We start from the raw sequence: 20,446 nt of genomic DNA, 5'->3' as shown, positions 1-20,446 counted from the left end.
GAAGCTTGAGGAGACAACAAGCCCTGCTCTAGTCACACACCGGCAGCTGACTAGTCTACGCATGGCCGAAGCTTGAGGACTCATCAAGCAAGTAAATGTAGTTAAAAATCTTAGGACTAATAGTTTTCCTGTAATACTGTTTTCCTATTGTTCTGTCACTGTATTCAACCTTTTTCCCAGGTAAGGACCTCTTTTGTCCTTGCTGGATATGAATATGCTATACATTGTTTTGTTCTTGTTACCCCCGCATAACCATGCTAGAAGAAACGCCTATATAAGGTGTCCCCACTGTACACATGCTACTTAGGAAACCCAGATCCTCCAGCCCAGCAACAATTCTGAGTCTTTCAGTCATTCTTGAAACATATAAACCAGAAGTTACCAGAACCTCTTCCTTTAGCAAAAAAAAAAAAAAAAAAAAGAAAAGAAAAGAAAAGACAAAACCTATTTGCTCAGTTGGCTGAAACCATTGCTTGCAGCCTGGATGTTTCTTCATGTTATGTTTATAAAAAGGCTAACGTAAGACACCAATGGCCTTGAGAAGCAAAAGAGTTAATGCCTCCAGATAACTTCACTTTAACTAACTCTTTCCCCAAACAGACGCCCCAAGTTCAAGCATCTGGCTCTTAAAAACTTCTGTTATTAAAAAATACTGTGTTACTCGCTAGAAATAAGCTTTTAAGACCCAGTAAAAAACTAACCTGCTTAGGACATGACAAAGTTGATACATGTGCCTTTACAGGTTTAACACAGGCTTGATCCTAGGTCTTCATTTAGAAAATAGTTTCCAGCTATAAATAATTTAAAATCCTCATTGTAAGTGTATTACTGGTAATAGAAACTTGCTTGCTGCTCCCCTGTGTATTACGCTTGCTCCTTCAAATGATAAAAGGTTTTGTAGCTACCATGGCTCATCAGAAAACTTCAGCACAAGTGTGTTACATAAAACACTATCACTGTGTCTCACAAAGAGACTCAGTAAAAATAAAAGTGAGAACTCCCACTAATTAGTGAAAATTCTCAAAGAGGGGGTTAAGGAAGAAGACCACTGCTATTCCTATTGCCCTCCTCCCGCTACATTGCCTAGTTCACAAGACAGGAGGAGACCAGAGCAAAGCAGAAAACCTACAAAGTGGCGAGGTATGATTGAGAGCAGCACGCCACCATGAAACCCCAGCACTGGGAGGCCGAGGTAAAAGGCGGGATCTGAGTCAGGAGATCCCGAGACCATGGTGAAACCCTGTCTCACCACTAAAAATACAAAAATAGGCGAGTGGCCGGGCGCCAGTTCCAGCTACTCGGGAGGCTGAGGCAGAGAATAGCCTGAACCCAGGAGACTTGCACAGTGGCGAGCCAGGATCGCCACTGCACTCCAGCAGGCGACAGAGGCGAGACTCCATCTCAAAAAAAAAAAAAAAAAAAAAAGAAACCAAAGTAAGATAAATAGCCAGACAACCCTGGCACCACCACCCGGCCCTAGGAGTTAAAAAAAGTAATAATAATAACATCAACCTCTGACCTAAACTACTTGTGTTACTGTAAATCCCAGACACAGTATGAAAAAAGCATTGTAAAACTTTTTGTTCTGTTAGCTGATGCATGTAGCCCCCAGTCACGTTTCCCACGCTTGCTCGATTTATCACGATCCTTTCACGTGGACCCCTTAAAGTTGTAAGCCTTTAAAAAGGCCAAGAATTTCTTTTTTGGGGAGCTTGGCTCCTAAGACACAGCCTGCCGACGCTCCCAGCCGAACAAAAAACCTCTTCCTTCTTTAATCTGGTGTCTGAGGAGTTTTGTCTGCGGCTCGTCTTGCTATACCTCAGCCTTTGAGTAACCAGAACTACAAGCAGGCACCACCCACTGGGCTAATTTTCTATATTTGTAGAGATGGGGTCGGCCTATATTGCCCAGGCTGGTCTTGAACTCCTGAGCTCAAGCGATCCTCCCACCTCGGCCTCCAAAAGTGCAGGGATTACAGGCATGAACCACTGTGCCTGGTCCACGTGTATTTATTGTGTTTTTTATTGCTGGTATTTCCCCCTCCATACCTGTGTTCCATTTAGTATACTGAGGTTTTCTTTGGTTGGTTAAAAGTTATATATTCTAGTTTTCTTCTCAGGGTGGCTGCCCTTTACCTATGACTCATACCAATATGTATCACATTTATTGGTATTAATGGTTTCATTTTATTCCTAATTTTAGAAGTATCAGCATGTTTTCCTATTCCTTTTGCGTGCCACCTCCAGCCCCATTTTCCTGATATCTTTCCTAGCTGTAATTCTCGGTTACTCTTAGCTACACTTCCTTGTTTCTGTGATCCTAACTTCACATTTCCCTTGTTGTGAGATAACAGTAATCTGGAACAGATTCTTTGGTCACTCATCCTCCTCGGTTCTCTTGCGGCATCTCCTGTGTTTCTCTCGCTATTGAGGTGCCTTCCTTTAAACTATTTCCAACTTGGATTTTCAGGAGGCAAATATCCCTCAGGTTTTCTATAATTTCAAATATTTCTAATACACCATGATGGGCAGGATTCGGAAGCTGCCCCTTCAAGTTTCCTGTACCTTTTTCAGAACGATATGTTCTAGAAAACACTGATGACAGGACAACTAACCGCTGTCTTAGCCTGTTTGATTGAGCCTGGAGTGTACCAGCCGCAGGAAAATCCAGTATTTTAAGCAAGGAAGGAAGGAGTATGAAAGTGGGAATGGAAATGGGAAAGAAAAGGGGGCCAGGAAGAAGGGGATGGAGAGAATAAGGGCTGAGGGGCCTAGAGAAACCAGCTGCTCCTAGTCTAGGCACCGCTAGTCTAGGTACTGTGAGTCTAGGCACCGCTAGTCTAGGTACTGTGAGTCTAGGCACTGCTAGTCTAGGTACTGTGAGTCTAGGCACCGCTAGTCTAGGCTTTGCACAGTCATAATTAAAGCTACTAAGCAGGACCTTAAAATAGAGAGATTTTCCTGGATTCTCTGAGTGGGCCCAGTGTCATTACATGAGCTCTATAAAGCAGAGAATTTTCTCAGGCTGGAGCCAAGAAAGATGCGTCCGATGTCAGAGAGATTCTAAGCATGAGAAGGATTCCATGCACTGTTGCTGGCTCTGAGCTGTGGGGGCCATGAGCAAGACTGGAGAGGGGCCCCTAGGAGTTAGGGAAGGGTCACAGCTGACAGCCCACAGGGAAGCTGAGACCTCAGTACCGCAGATCCAAGGACTGGATTCTGCCAGTAACCTGAATGTACTTGGAAGCAGAGGCTTCCAGAACCTCCCAATCAGAGCCCAGTGGGTGGACACCTTGACCTTGACCTTGACCTTGAGGAACTGGGAGCAGAGAAACCAATCAAGCCATCTCAGACTTGTAACCTAGAGGACTGTGAAATAATAAAGATGTACTGATTTAGGCAGGTAAGTATGTGGCAATTTGTTATGGCTGCAACAGAAAGGATACCTTCTTATTTAAATGAGAATTTGACTGGATAAAAAATTCTAGGCTCAAGTTCTTTTCCTTCATATTTTAGAAAGAATACTCTGTCATTATCTTGCAACCAGGGTTGCTGTTGTGTAGTCTGTTGGCCAAGTGTTTCCTTCTTCCTTCCATTGTTTCTCTGGGGTAATTTGGGTGAGGGAGCCAGAAGCCTGAGCTTCTTTCCTATCTTCATCCAGTGGATTTGTACTGTTCTAGGCTGTTAGTGACAGTCTCAAGGAGGTAGAGAATGGTTTATATTTTAACCTACTATTTCATAGATGCACCTTGTAGATCAGATAAGCTTATTGTTTTTCTCTTACACAGCTACTGCTAGTCTTCTCTCCTCCACCTTTTATAAATACTCTACTTATTGAGATATAGTTTACAGACAATACCCCTCTGTGAACATAGAAGCTTAAAGTCTCTTGGCCGGGCACGTTGGCTTACGCCTGTAATCCCAGCATTTGGGAGGCTGAAGTGGGTGGATCATGAGGTCAAGAGATTGAGATCATCCTGGCCAACATGGTGGAACCCCATTTCTACTAAAAATACGAAAATTAGCTGTGTGCGGTGGCACGCGTCTGTAGTCCCAGCTACTTGGGAGGCTGACGCAGAAGAATCACTCGAACCTGGGAGGCAGAGGTTGTGGTGAGCTGAGATTGCACCACTGCACTCCAGCTTGACGACAGAGCAAGACTGTGTCACACACACAAAAAGTCTCTTATCTTTGGGAGTATATTGAAACATACAGACATTTGGCCATATTATAAAGCATATTCCCAGGCTATAAATATAAAACAATTGAATGATATTACTTCAGTCATGAATCATCTTACCAATCTGTCAATTCTGTAGAAAACCACATTTCTAGCAGTGCTTGCTTCAGGTTTGCAGAGGGAGGAAAACAACAATGTTTTCACTGGACATTGGCTTTTAGACAAAATTAATGCCAGAACTCTATTAAATTCATTTTTACTTCCTATCATTTCTATACTTTATAGATTTCATAAGATCAGCCCACAGTCTTAAATTTATGATAATTATGATAGATATCTTAGTAAAACACCTAATCCCTTTCAGTTATTGGAAACACTTAGGACTTTTAGGTTTTAACAACAAGTAGCACATTGTAGAAGAGCAGTGCTGTTTAAAAACTGAACTCAGTTGAATTAATCAGACATAACAAGATATTTTATGACTCAAACAGAAAATGAACAACATTGAATGGATTTAAATGCTTTTTTATAGTATATCTAAACTGTGTGAATTATGGTAACACTACCTTTGAGAAGAAATCATCAATTTTAAATTTAACATACAGGATGGCACCCTAGGAAAACGTTAAAAAGTCAGGAAAATTGTACCTTTAAGAGTGCAAATGAGCAATGAAAATACACACTACCAGAGTCACCTCCTGGGACGCCTAGACATTGACTTGTGATTTGAACATTTTTCTGCCTGGAAACCACAAAAGTGACTGTTTAGCTCTAACTGGCAGGCACCACATGACAGAGCAACAACAGAGCAAGAAAACCAGGCAATTTTTTTTCTCAAAATAATTTCAAATCTTGTTTTAAAAGCTTTTTTGCTGAAGTGTCTCCTCCTCCCAAGAAACTAACAAAGAGCCACAGCAGCAACAACGATGCCCAGCGAGAGCAGCACTGCGCGTGTAAAATCCAGTAAAGCACTCTGTCCTGAGGATTCGGCACTGCAGCTGTCCTGAGGGTTAGAATGTTTTCTACCTGACTGCTCCGGGAATGTGCGAGCCAAAAAATGAACAAAAATGATCCCTGGCTTGTGGAGATCCACAGGCGTTGAACAGAATCCAACATAATATCTCTGTAGAACACAACCTCACGTAGGCAGCAGAGGCTTCCTACAGTAAAAAAGCCATGCCACAAAAAAGCTCAGAAACCTGCAGAATATATCAAGAGTCAAACCACAACAAGTGACTGAGTCAATCCCACAGAGTAGGTTCGGCCCTGAAGAACTACAGATATTAGAACTACAAAGAAAATAGTAAAATATGTATCCTTAAATCATTAAAGACATAAAAGAATAAAACACACTGCAACTATTAAGACATTGTCAAAAAGGCTAGTTATATCTGAAACAGAAAGAACCAAGCAGCACTTACAGCAGTGAAAAATTTGTCAATTAAAATTTGAAACTCAACACACTGATGAAGCAGCATATTAAATATAGGATGGGCTGGGCGCGGTGGCTCATGCCTGTAATCCCAGCACTTTAGGAGGCTGAGGTGGGTGGATCACCTGAATTCAGGAGTTCGAGACCAGCCTGGCCAACATGGTGAAACCTCGTCTCTACTAAAAACAAAAAAATAAACTGGGTGTGGTGGCGGGCACCTGTGATCTCAGCTACTCAGGAGGCTAAGGCAGGAGAATCGCTTGAATCCGGAAAGTTGGGACTCACCGTGCCACTCGGATCTGTGGGGCCCTAACAGTGTGGTCCCCGCGAGGATCCCCCATTCTCCTTGCCCTGGGGCTCCTGCAGGAGGGAGACTGAGACTCACTCGGTGCTAAGTGTCCACGGTCCGGCAGGGGCTTCCAGTTGTCTCCTCCCCGACCTCGCCACTCCCGGTCCAGGGCTCCTGGTTTTTCTGCTGGGCTGGGGGCCTCAAGCATGGACGTCGTGATGGGGAGAAAACCTTGGGATGGGTGGAACAGAAGGATGGGAGGGAGGGCAGGAGAAAGGGAGAGGAAGGAAGGAAGTAGGGCCAGAGAAAAGGGAGGAACCTCCGCCAGGAAAATGGGGGAGAGGGTGACACGCACACATCCCCCACACTCATGGACTCCCCATCTCCTGCTCTCTGCCCTGTAAGGAACGCAGGCCCCACCCCCTCCAGCCTCACCGTGTTTGGGGTCAGCCATTCCAGCGGGGTGAGGCGTCCCCTTGTGGGTGCGGTTGGCATTTCCCTGAGGGCTGGGGACACTAAGCACCTTTTCCTGGGCTCACTGCCCTACTTCTCCTTCTCCTTCTCTCCTTCTTTTTCTTCTCCTACTCCTTCTGCGTCTCCTTCTCTTTCTCCTCCTTCTTCTGATTCTCCTCCTTCTTCTTTTTGAGACTGAGCTTCCCTCCTGTTGCCCAGGCTGGAGTGCAACGGGGTGATCTCAGCTCACCGCAATCTCTGTCTTCCGGGTTCAAGCGATTCTCCTGCCTCAGCCTCTCAAGTAGCTTGGATTACAGGCATGCGCCACCTCGCCCAGCTAGTTTTTTGTTTTTCTAGTACAGATGGGGTTTCTCCATGTTGATCAGACTGGTCTCCATCTCCCCACCTCAGGTGATCCGCCAGCTTCGGCCTCCCAAGCTCCTGAGATTACAGGCGTGAGCCACCGCGCCCTGCCTGCATTCTTCTGATGTCAGTGGGGAAGGGGAAGTCCGCAAACCGCAGTGGGACCGTGACCCCAGCCGGTGTCGTTGTCTTGACACCGCTTGGGAAAATGAATTCAAGGACCAGTAGCAAATAGAGAAAGAATGGATATTTATTGTAAAAGGAAAAGTACACACTCAAGTAAAGGGAGTTCGAGGGAACTCAAGAGAGAGGCAGGTGCAAGGGGGTTTGGGGCTGCCACCTTTATGAATTTCTTCAACCAAGGGGTGGAATGTTCATGAAAATTCTTTGAAAAAGGAGAGGGTTTCTCACAACTGTGGTGCCCGCATTTTTACACCAAATATGAGTATCCTCAGAGCTGCTAGGGAGCTGGTTGGTGTGGGTTTAGTATGTTAATCAGCATATAATGAGGTCCTAGATGAAACCTAGGTCAAATCCAGGGCTATGCTGGGCCCACTCATTCTTAGGCAGCTTGGTCTACATTCTGGTTTTCAGCATCTTACCAGCCCACAGCCTCTGCAGATATTTGAACAGATTCTTTTTGCTAGTTACCTGAAACTGCTGCCTAAAGTTTTCTATTCTTTTGTGACCACCCTGTAGTATACCTGTCTCACTTTGGAGAAATGTCTATTCCAATTCTCTTGCGTATATATAAATTGGGTTATTTCACTTTAGAATATTGACTTGCAAGAGTTCTTTGGATATTCAGGATACCAGTCCCTTACCAGATATATGATTTTCAAATATTTTCCTCATTCCGTAAGTCTTTTTCTAACCTTCTAAATGGAGTCCTTTTTGAAGCACAAAAGTTTACATTTGCATGAAATGAAATTAAAATACCTTTTATTTTGCCATTTGTGCTATTGGCATACAGTACTTAAGCGTTTGCCAAATCCGGGGTCACAAGAATTTACTGCTCTATTTTCTTCTGAGACTTTCATAGCTTCATGTCTTAGGTGGACATCTGCCATTCATCTAGAGCTAGTTTTTGTGTGTGCTGTAAGGAGGGGACCCGCCTCATTCTTCTGCATGCACCATCCAGTTGTCCCAGCACCTTTCACTGTAGTGTAGGATGCACCTGCCCAACCTCCTGTCCCTCCCTCCTGCACTTGGTGTCAGAACTGTGTCCTGCTGAATGGTTCTCCCAGGGTTTCCACCAGTGAAATCCCCTCATGTGAATCCCATTTGCTTCTCGGAGGACCTGGACTAAGGAATGGATTCACCAGAGGACATTATATTTCATAAGAAGGAACATTCTGGGAATGCTGACACTCAGCAGACCCCTTACTATATCAAAAGTAAGAAATTGCATGATTTGGTCATTTGGGTCCCACAAGTCCTCTGTCAAATTTGCTCGTTTGTGTTTAACTTTTTCTTTGTCATTTCTTATGTTGTTTTGTTGTTGTTTTCTTTGAGACAGGCTCTCACTGTGTCGCACAGTCTGGAGTGCAGTGGCACCACCTCAACCCCCTGCAACCTCAAACTCCCTGGCTTAAGTGATCCTCCCACCATAGCCTCCTGAGGAGCTGGGACTACAGGCTTGTGCTACTACACTTGGTCTATTTTTAAAATTTTCTGTAGAGACAGGTCTCACCGTGTTGCCACGGCTGATCTCCAACTCCTGGCCTCAAGCAATCCTCTAGCATTGGCCTCCCAAATTTCTGGGATTGCAGGAATGAGCCACCACTCCCGGTCCAAAAAGTTGCTACTTTTTAGTTTTTACTTTTGTCAGGGTTGTATGACATTATGTAGATTTTTAAAATTCTGTATCATTAATGTGGGCAATGCTATACAATAAAATGTTTCTTCAGCCACAGCTTCTTAAAAATAGAAGTGGCATGAAAATGTTGTGCATTTGTCAAATCTTGAAGAAGTTTCAAATATTTAGGGTAATTCTGACCTCTCATTTTTGTTGACACAATAATCCATAAAAACAAGTAAAGCACCCACTCTGATCTGGAAGGGGTAGGGAGGTGAAAGCATTGATAAGCCAAAGTGACAGCCTCTTTTGTAGACATGATCCTGCCTAAATTTCTCATGCCCCACAAAAGAGGGTCCTGAACTCCCCACTTCTCCAGAGCTCCATGCAGTCCTTGAAGCACTCTCTGGCTGTCTCTGCAAGTGGCTGAACAGCTCCTCCTGGTCTCTGTGGGGCTGCGGAGGCTCCAGGTCCCCTAGGCCCAAAGCTGTTGTGCTTATCAGGTCCCACCAAGGGTGCACCCCACCATGGGTGGTGGAGGAGACCAGGTGTAGCTGCTCCTGCCCCTACCCCTCTCCTGATTGGCCAATCTTAATTGGAGGAAGGAGTAAGCATGAGTGGAGCCATGGAGGTTGGTGCTGGATAGAACAGAAATGAAGACATTTGTCCAATCCCCCAAATTATGGGGATCCCTTTCTGAGTTCTAGCAGCCCTGGGGTAGTCTGATGATTGGTTTCTTCCCATGTGTCTTAAACCCTATCATAAGGCAGCCACTGTGCTAGGTGCTGGGTTTACATGTGGGTGATGGCTGTTTCCTGTCTTCCAGGAACTTAGTATCTAGGGACAGAAACAAACACCCATGTGGCTGCTGCTGCTGATGTGATGTCCTTGCAGTGGTTGGGGCTATCAGAGGACAGACAGGGGGTGATTCATTCTGCCTGGGGAGTTGCATGGAGGCTTTTCAGGAGGTGGCATTTCAGACTGTTCTTGTAGGAATAGAAAGAATACAGCGTGTCCAGATGGGAGAAGACAGGGCACCTGGCAGAGGGACAAGCATGAGGAGGAGGCCTGGGAGTGCAAATATCACAGAAGTTTGAGGAGCTGTGAAGTCTGCAGTAATGAACCCTCAGTTACTGGGATAGATTCTTTCCACAGGGAGGAGGGAATGTCAGGCGGGATGATAGGCTAGGTGGATGAAGAAACTTCCTTGGAGTCCCTGTCTCCCTCCACAGCAAATCAACCAGGAAATCAATTCACCATTCATACATGTGTGTTATCACACACACACATACACACACACAGACACGCACACGCACATTGGCACACACACTCATAGAAACAAACATAAACACATGCACACATACAGACACATGCACACACACACACACTCACAGACACATATAGGCACACACACAGACGCACGGGAGAAACTGGGTGTCATCTCGAGAACTGTCATGTCCAGCAAAACCTGCCTACTCTCCTGTCACCTCAGGTGCTGTCTCTCAGCTCTCCAAGGATTTCTGAAGCCATCAAGTAGGATGTCACTGTGTCATCTGAAACAACTTGGTTCTGGGATGAAGCAGCGTCCTGTTTGTTTTCGCTGCAGCAAAAGAGAAACCTCTCCCCTGGGGCAGAACTGCTGGGTCACCAGAGAGCACCCCTCTGCTCTTTGCCCTCAGGGCATCTTGATCTGCAGGATGGGAGGAACTGCCCCAACTCTCCCAAAAAGGAACTCTTTATGGACCCCTCATCCGCCATGATGTCACCGCCTCTTTTGTCCTCTCTCTAGCCCATGGCTGTGGATCCCAGGCTGTGTGCCAAGGAACTCAGCACAAACTCACTGTGAGAAAACACTCTGGGGTTACTGAAATATTTGAAGAATGAGCAGTCACATCTGCGGGACACCTCAGGAAGTGCTAGTGCAAGGTATTTCACAGTTTCAACCTTAAGACTATGCACCATTGCTTTAGATGTAATTTTACAATCTGTGCTTTCAACAGACGGCGCGATTAAAAAACAAGAACCCCTGTAAAAATCTGTATGAAATAGGAAATGATGGCAACTGTGTCCAATCGGCTCCCAAGGTTTGAGAAGTTGTTCAGTGCCCAGTAGGTACACATGCCCATTACTAAACACTTGTGATTATTTAAGAATGACACAAACATACTACTTTTTCAATTTATGTGAAATATTTTCTTAAACGGTGATGAAATTGCTACGTCATAAATATATATTGTTTGGTCCTAACTACTTAATAGATACATTCTTGGTTATTTCTTTTGTTTCAGGGCTATCTTGAAAATGTTACGGAGGCACCTTCTGGGTTTTCCCTGGACCACTCCAGGCCATTTCTCGGGCTCTGCCTCCTGCGGGAAGGCTCACCTCCATGAAGCCAGGACTCACATGTCACCTTCTTGGGAGACCTTTTTGTTCTGACTACTGAAGACCTGGGGCCTCCCCCTCTCTCTCTTCCTTCCCACATTCTTGTTCTCCACCCCCTAAGTCATCTGTCACTTTCCTACATTCTGGAATACACCTGCTCATTACGTTCACCTGCTGTCCCCACTGGAGCAGGGATTTTGTCTGTTTTCCTCAGGGAAGCATTCATGGCACAGCCCATTATCAGTGCTGAGGCTGTACCTACCCTGTGAGTGAATAAATAAAAGGACAGTCATTGGAGTAGGGGCCTCTTTGTTGCCCATTTGTTCACTACACTTTAGATGGTGACTTAGGACATGGTGGAACCAGTGTTTTCTGGGCACAAGAAACCAGAATATATTGTGAAGGCAAGAAGTAGAAATAAATGTTAGGAGGAAGAATATGAATTTTCATCAAGGAGTTGAAAAGAGTGAGAAAAAAAAAAAAAACAATCAGGAAAGGGGCAAGTTTTTCTTGGTTGTAGATAACCTGGTGGAGAAACACAGCTGTCTGTGATAGAGATTGGGCTCTGTTAGTTTCCTCTGCAATGCGAGACCACCTCCACCACCTGCCCTGTGTCCTCCTTTATCCTGAGGCTGAATGCAGCTCTTGTGCCTTCAGTGCTGAGGAAGCCACAATCCCAGGCCAGAGGAAGGACTGAGGTGGACAGTGAAAAAGGAGGTGGTGGATGCAGAAGGGGAAGCCTGAGGATAAACAAAAAATGTCACTTGAAAATGGGACAAAAAGGAAGGGTATAAAGAACAAGGTGGAAATCATCTGATATTCCATCACACAGTGTTTAATGTTAGGGTTTTGGTGCAATCATATGTAATTTTTATACAATTATGATCATACACCTTAGAATTATTTTAAATCACTAGAGTATATATATATATATTTTTTTTTGAGATAGAGTCTCTCTCTGTCGCCCAGGCTGGAGTGCAGTAGTGCGATCTTGACCCACTGCAGCATCCGCCTCCCGGGTTGGAGCAATTCTCCTGCCTCAGTCTCCTGAGTAGCTGGGATTATAGGCATGTGCCACCACACCAGGCTAATTTTTTTTTTTTTTTTTTTTTTGTATTTTCAGTAGAAATGGGTTTCATCCACCTTGGCCTCCCAAAGTGCTGGGATTACAGGTGTGAGCCCGACCAAGAGTGTGTATTTTTAGAGCAGGGATAGAGTTTATAGTGCAGAGCTCTCTCTCGCTCCTGTCAGTTAATTCTTTTTTTTTTTTTTTTTTTGGCCTCATGTGATTTTATTTTACTTACTAATTTTTGATTTCAATTCTTATCGTAAAGGGTACACATGCAGGTTTGTCACATGGGTCAATTGTGGGAGGCTGAGGCTTGGGGCCCCAGTGATCCCATCACTCAGCCAGTAAGCATGGTACCCAACAGGTGGTTCTTCAGCCCATGTTGCCCTCCCCACTCCCCTGTCTAGTGATCTCCAGCGTCTCCATCTTTATATTCATGTGTATTCAATGTTTAGCTCCCACTCATAAATGGGAACCTGCAGCATGCGGTTTTCTACTTCTGTGTTAGGTCGCTTATGATAATGGCCTCCAGCTCCATCCATGTTGCTGGAAAGAACTTGATTTTGTTGTCTTTTATGGTTGCAAAGATTTTCATGGTGTGTGTGGACCACATTTTCTTCATTCAATCCGATCTCACACAGTGAAATCCTCTCACTGTGGGTTCAGGACACAGGAGTGGGGAATACTTTAGCCTAGGGAGGTGTGATGTGATGTGTCAACCTGGAAGGTGATTTGGATGAGATTGATGTTTAAATTGGTGAATGTTGAGTAAAGCAGATTACCCCTGTAACAGAGGTGGGCTTGATCTAATTAGTGGATGTTTTGAAAGATCTAAAAGATTGACCTGTCAAAAAAAAAAAAAAAAAAAATTCTCCAGCAGACTGCACCTGCCCCATCAGCTCTCCTGGGTCTCCAGCCAGGTGGCCCACACTGCAGATGGTGGGCTTGCCAGCCACATATTGGTGTGAGGCAATTTCTAATAATAAATCTTTCTGTCTCTCTGTCTGCCTACACACACGCACACACGCACACACGCACACACACACAGTTGCTTCTGTTTCTCTAGAGAATCCTAATACAGGAAGGTATGGCTAACCTAATGAGAGGTGACATTTGTGCCCAACTTTTAAATCATGACTGCCTCTGAGCTGGTGGGAAATGGAATACTTGCCAGAGGATGCGCCAGAACAGAAAGCCTGGAGGCAGCAAGATAGGACCAGGAGTAGGCCAGGAGGGTTTTACCATGGAGGATCAGAGAGGAAGAGATGTCAGGAGGTGAGAAGGGACAGGGAGGATGTATGGGAAATTTCTATTATAGTCATGAGTTTCAGGCAGAAAATCCATGGAAACCTACATACACACACAGACACAGACACACATGCACACACACAATGCACACCACATGCACATACCTACACAGCTAAGACAGCTGGTCTAATCTCGGAATAGTTGCTGAGTCTTTGCTCTGATTCGCCTCCTGCCAGCTCCGGCGTTCAAGTGAGGATCAAGGCCTGTGAACCTGAATGACCCCAGCTCCTGTTTGGACTGAGCTGCTTCAGTCTCTAGAAGGGCCTGGGAGTTGCCTGCAGGAGAGGAGAAGGCAGGAGAAGCTGCCCAAAGCAGAGAACAGAGAGTGAGAAGGAAACACCTGGAGGCCCTGGCTTTGGAGGAGAAGGAACCGTAGTGGATTTATTGAGGTACTCATCTCTTTACATCAGTTTCTTAAAAGTATGTTTTTCTTACGTTCCCACTTTCAACTAGTAAAACAAAACAAAACAAAACAAAACAAACAAGAAAACCAATGTGAAACCACCAACAATTGCAAAGTATTTGCAAGCAGAATCCAGAGAACTTCTCTGCCTGCACTACTTGAGAGCGAGCTGCCACGCTGATGCCTCATCTTTAATGATGCCACCTCATGCTCCATACTTTAGTGTTCTTCCTACAAACCACGACACTTTCCTAATAAGCACAATACAATCACCAAAACAGATTTCATATCCATACATTGCATCCATCTCATGCTCAGACACTACTCAAGATTCACCAGTTGTTTCGATTATCTTTTACAGACAAGGATCTGTTGGATTTAGGCATTTCCTATCTACTCATTTTACTGAAAATATAGATCAGTGTGCTTTCTTTGCCCCATTATTTGATCTCTATATTTTTGAAACTATGTGGAGAGATTTGGATTCATGTGGTACTTCTTATTGTGTGTCTTTCACAAGTCCTCATTAATATATTTGAAAGATTTAACATTTTTTAAATCCAGCATTTGGGTTGCTTAATCTTTTGCTAGTTCAGATGTTCTAGTCTGACATAGAAACAGAAATGTAATACCAACATAGAAAACATACTGCACTTTAGTGGAATATTTTTCTGCTAACTTTATATTATGATGGACATGCTGCCAGCAAGAATAAAGAGTTTGAAGGAGACCATGCTCATAGTGCCTTCTTGGGAACATGTTCACCCTTCCAAAAAGACACAGCGTTGGTTTATGTTGCTGAAGAAATCCTGGGTCATTTGTCCTGGGAAACCCCTCCATAGTCACTACTCCCCATCTCACAGCCCCTGTCACTAAGGGGCAGGTTTTTCCCTGCGCACCCAGCCCTGGCCCTGAAGCCTGTACCAACCATTTCCTTGATGTACCACATCAGAGAGCTTCCCACATCACCTTGAGGTGGCACCCATAACTCTGAATGTGACTGTCCATGACCTGTGCCATCCATTCCTGGTGAGCTCAATGGTAAGCATGAAACTCCAGCAGCAGCTCACCCGCCCCCATGTGCCACCATATCCCTGGTCTCTGAGTCCACTCTGCTCCAGACAGAGCCATCAGCTGGCTCAGGATCTGGAGTGTGATGGAGGTGGGATGGCAGGGGCATCAGCCCAGGGCCCGGCCAGGAATCCCATGTGTCCAAGGGGTTTGGGCTCTTTCTAAACCTCGTCCTGGACACTCTCTTCTCTTCATTTTCCACGTTACTTGCTGGTACCTGAACTGGTTTCTCTGGAATGAAGCCCTGAACTTCTGCCATAGGAATTGAGTGTGCCCAGGAACTCAAAACCCCCCCCTCTTGGGATTACCTCAGATCGCTTTCTTCTGAGCCTCCCCCAGGGATACCCACTTGAGATCCCCATTTCTCTTTCTTCTGTTACCTCCTGCACTTGGCTCCAGGGTGCTGTCCATGCCCATCAAGAAGTCCCCAAGTCATCTTGTGCAGTCTCCTATTGAGATGTAACGGAAGGACATGGTCACATCCTTGTCATTCTCTCACTTTTCTTTCATCTTTCTGGCTCCAGGATGAACCGTTGTCCACATTCTGTTCTCTGAGTCAAAGAGGAGGAAGACCTGTCCATCGAACCCGAACTGCCAAGATCCACTGCTGTGTCCTTCGGCTTTCTGCTCACAAGACATCCGGGCCTGCAGGGTGAGGGGTTCTGCCCCCATCAGAGAGAGATCAGCTCTGGTCTTGACAAATTTTGCACCCCCATCCTGTTCCCCTTACAATTTCCTGGCCTTACTCTCTCTGCCACATCTTAGCCTTGCCTCTAGACCTCTTGAGGGGTAAGATGACCTTCCTATTTGTAATTTTTTTTTTTTTTGAGACAAAGTCTTACTCTGTTGCCCAGGCTGGAATGCAGTGGCACAACCTCAGCTCACTGCAGCCTCTGCCTCCTGGGTTCAAGGGATCCTCCTGCCTCAGCTTCCCAAGTAGCTAGGATTACAGGTGTGCGCCGCCACACCTGGCTAATTTTTGTATTTTTAGTAGAGACAGGGTTTCACCATGTTGATTAGTCTTGTCTCAAATTCCTGACCTTGTGATCGGCCCACCTCAGCCTCCCAAAGTGCTGAGATTACAGGCGTGAGCCACGGTGCCCAGCCCCCATTTGTATTTTTACGTGAAAACTATAAATGCCTCTAACCTACCACTGTACCTGCTCCCTCCTGTCCTGGGCCATCTGAAACTTACCCCTGGGTATGTAATTCTCCAGCTGAATGTCAAGCAGTTGCTCTGTGAGCATGTCTACCACCTCTCTCAGTACTGGGTTCTGTGCTTTCCAGGCCTTTGTGACATTTAGTTTCTTCCCCAGGGGACTGACGGGTGTGACTGTCTTGTTGCCACAGTCATAGTGAAGAAAAGTCTTTTTACCCACCTGGTCTTGAACCGCATACCACTGTGGTCCAGGTCTAAATTTAGGGATGATGGTGATGTCATAGCAAAGAGAGTGAGGGTCTGTGGAGAAAGGCAGGTGAGGGGTGGGTGGGGAGAGAAAGACCCCTAGTTAGCCCTCCTTCACACTGTGACAATAAGAGGACACCTCTGGAGGGCTGGGCTGGCCCAGGAAGGAGTGTTCCTCCAGAACTGTGGTGTCCACAAGTTTAAGGCAAGTGCTCACCCTTTGCATGAGGACAAGGAGGAGGAGGAGGAGGAAGAGGAGGAGGAAGAGGAGGAGGTCTCTGCCTGCTGAGAAACCACATGCCCCCAGACATGTCCCACTGCCCCTCTGTCCACATCGGTCAACACATGAGAGGTGCCAGGCCTGCTAGGGGAGGAAGGGCCTGGATGGCAGAGGATCTTCAGCAGCAGCCCACATAGACTGTGGGACGTGGGAGAGGGTGTGGGTCCATCCCTGAAGGTGCTGGTGCATGGTAGGATGGAGTGAGGATGGAACCCCGCTGGATAAAGAAGAATTAATTATCATGGTCACAGGATTTAACATGTTGGCAAAGCCCCTGGTGATGGTGCTTATCTGCTATGAGGATGCCTTCCTGAAACATTGGGCAAAGGGATGGTCCACACAGCAAGAAATAGAAAATCTGAATATCTAAGGCCAGTAGCAGAGGGAGGGAACACAGATTCAGAGAAGTGCCCATGTCAGAGGGATCTGTGTGTGAAAATTCAGAACAATTTCCATCCACTGTGCTCATGGGAAGCCTGGAGGACTCCTGTTTACCTGGCGTATAAAGAAGGTCCCATGAGAAGGCACCAGAATGGGATGAAGCTCAGGGATGCCTATTGCTGAAGGCCAGGGTTGGGGGTAGGAGATGTTGTTCCTAAAATGAACTCCCAGTAGTAATGGGATGAAAAATCCTGAAATAACAGATTCCAGGTGGAGGCTGTGAACTGTCAGAAGCAAGGAGTATGCAATGATGGAATTGATTAGAGAAGTCACAATGCCAGCTAGTGACCTCAGCCATACAAAGCTTTGCCCATGGCTCATACAACAAAGGGGTCCAAGATCCAAAAGAGATGGAAACCCAACCCAGGTACTGCTGGATTTAAATAATCACAACAAACACAGATAAAACAAATGATGGATGACCAGGAGGCTGAAAGCAGCCACTCCATCAAGAACAAGGCTGCTTTGCCCAATTTGCAGAATTAAGTCACTTCTCAGACCATGAACCCATGACTAGAAGAAGACACCAGTTTCCAGTGAGGAAGGACCCTTTAACCCCACTGCAAGTGGAATGATTCTTTTTGACCTTCTCCAAAGATATTTATGGCCACTAGAGTTTGCTGTGAAGGGCAATTTTGTAAACATGTAAAGGTGTGCAGGGAATATATTCTCCATTGTGACTACTCAATGCTGCTGGTGTAGCTCAAAAGCAGCCATAGACAATCCATGAATGATGAGCGAGGCTGGACCTGCCTTAAGTGCCCAGTGACCCAAGGCCCCCTAAGATCCTAGAGGTACATGTGGTTACAATGTGTAATTGGTGAATCACAACAGAGATTCCATGTGAATGTTCAGAGGCAAGGCAATGCCATGCACAGCAGGGAAATCTTCACACATTAAAAAGTGGCTCGTGTAGAGTACCGTGCCTTGGCAGAGATGGCCTTTAGCCATAAGAGGGCAGTGACCATGTAGCCTCAGAGCTGTCCATTACAGATGCGCTCCTCACCCTCTAGGTCATTAAGAAGATAGGCCCAGCAGTGAGAAGAGGCAGGTGGTTCTCCTGGGATGGGCAGGAGTAGGGCCACAGGGAACCAAGAAGCTGCACAAGAAATTGGCCCCAATCCCCAGGACACCACATGGCTGCACCCTCTCACCCTCAGATCACAACTGAGGCTTCAGGGAGGGTCCCTGATGGCCCTGGTGGACCACAGATACCACTCAGCAGCAAAAGAAGTGAGAGTAGACCCCGAACCATGGGAACCTGACTCCCATCACATCCACACCACCCAGAAGCCACAGGCAGGGCAGAACTGGTTCTGACTTTTGGAGTTGCACCTGAGACCCCATCTGGAGATGCCACCCTAGGGGATGGTCCATCCACTGTTGTGTCACTCTGTGTATACTCATCTGGGGTCAGTAACCTAGGATAGTGTCCAATTCTGTTCCCTCTTTTATTTTCAGGTTGTCCTGGACTGCTATTGCTCTACAAACGGATAGGACTTGACACAGAGACAGAGAACCCATGCCCTGAAAAGACCAAAGTGTCTCCTGCCTTCCTTTTCTAGAAAGGGTTTGCCACCTCCAGCCTACCATTCTATATGATGCTGGCTCCTGAATAGGAAGAATAGGCAGGTCTTGGTCCAAGGGCAGAAGTGGGTGTCTCTACTCACCTGCATTCCCATGGTCATCCTGTGGGGAATGGTACTTCCCATTCCCCCTGCACAGGTTCTGGGGTGTGTGGGTGTGTATTCAGCAAGCAGGAGAAGGTGCCAGTTGGTGGGAGAGGTGGTGAGAACACCCTCATGGATGGGGAGGTGAGGGAGGCCTGTGGGGTGAGAGGGCTGGGCTGAGATTGAAGGTAAAAGGATGTGACCTGTTTGGTGGCAGTGGGTGGTGAGGCGATTGGGAGGGAAGTGTCTGGTGAGCCCCTGGTTGCAGGTGAGTGCAGCAAAGTGCAGGGCAAAGTTTAAGGGCAGGGAGCCCTGGAAGTGCTGGAGGGTTTGTGTGGTGGAGGGCCAGTGAGAAGACAGCATCTCTGTTTGTCTGGGATGTGTGTGCTCCCGTTTCTGCGAGATCCCCTCCCTCACCTCTGGTCATGCCTGTGTCCTGGTAGCTCAGGCTCCTTCTGCCCTAGGGCACGGTGGAGGTGCCCGCCTCACCAGAGAGTCCCACCGTGCCCTCTGGCCCCCTCCAAAATCTCGTCCCTCCCATCCTCCTGCTACTATAGGAAATAAGAAAGAAATCATTCAGGTAGACAGGGTAAAGAGAGTCCCCAGCAAAAAACTTTCCTTCTAACAAAAAGCAGCTCAGAAACTGCTCCCTTTCTAACCTCAAGCAGTTTAAAGAAATCACTTGTCTTCTAACAAAGAGCAGCCTAGAAGATCAGGCTGTAAAACACAGATAAGCAGCTTGGGCACAGAAGGAGGAACTAGCTGGATAATGATAGAACTTCACATACATAGGATGGGTCCCTGCAAAAACAGTGGGGCTCAGTGAGCATATTCCTGTCCATTTCCCTTCTTCCTTTTTTTTTTTTTTTTTTTGTTTGTTTGTTTGCTTTTTGGTTTTTTTTTTCTTTTTTTGACGGAGTTTTGCCCTTGTCGCCCAGGCTGGAGTGCAATGGCGTGATCTCAGCTCATCCCACAACCTCTGTCTCCTGGGTTCAAGTGATTTTCCTGCCTCAGCCTCCCAAGTAGCTGGGATTACAGGCGAACGTGACCACGTCCAGCTAATTTTTGTATTTTTAGTAGAGACGGGGTTTCGCCATGTTGGCCAGGCTGATCTCGAACTCCTAACTTCAGTTGATCCACCCCCCTCGGCTTCCCAAAGTGCTGGGATTACAAAGGTGAACCATGGCGCCTGGCCCCTGTCCGTTTCTTTAGGCACACTGAGATAGGGAAGCCGGAAGCGTGCACAGGGTGGGGATGCCTGCAGCTGCAAGAAGGTGCCTGGGAACAGGCACAGAAACTCACCATCCCCTTTTATCACAGGCAGGTAAGTAGGGCAGAGCCGCACAAAGAGCTTGCCTGCATGATTAAGAATGGGGTGGGGGCTGCTAGTGACTGCCCTATTCAGGTGGCACATCTGGTCCTAACCGGCTCTTCGGGCCACATGGGCCTCTCTGTGACAGAGAGCTGTTCTTTCCTTTCGCCTATTAAACTCCTGCTCCTATCTCACTCTGTGGGTGTTCGTCCCGATCCTTGATTTCCTTGGCCGCCAGACCAAGAATTTTGGCATTTATCCCAGACAACGAGCTGTTTTACTGCGCTTAGTTTCTGACCTCGCTTATGCCACTCTGTTTTCTCAGGCAGGGAGAATCAACCCCAGGGACGCGACAGAGGCAGAAGGAGCCTTGCCTGGGGAATTGAGAAGGGCGCGGCGCGGTCACAAAGATCCGTCCTCCGCGACGCCCTCTCCTCTTTCTCCGACCCATTACTGGAACTCACCTTCCCGCGCGGTCCAGGGACAGTTCCGCAGCAGAAGCAGAGCCAGGATGCAATGAAGGAACGTGGGGCCCTCAGCCAGCTCCTTTGGTACCGGGACTTGGCGACGGAATGCAGAGGACACCGCTGT

The 20,446-nt window shown here is 46.6% G+C and overlaps 1 pseudogene; it reads right to left on the bottom strand.

Moving 5' to 3' along the window:
• Positions 1 to 12,906: 12,906 nt before the first annotated feature.
• On the bottom strand, positions 12,907 to 20,446 carry LOC101021238 (annotated as a pseudogene).

The sequence above is a fragment of the Papio anubis genome, chromosome 6 (assembly GCF_008728515.1).
Source record: "Papio anubis isolate 15944 chromosome 6, Panubis1.0, whole genome shotgun sequence".
Lineage (NCBI taxonomy): Eukaryota > Metazoa > Chordata > Mammalia > Primates > Cercopithecidae > Papio > Papio anubis.
This window is presented reverse-complemented; position numbering and strand designations above follow the sequence as displayed.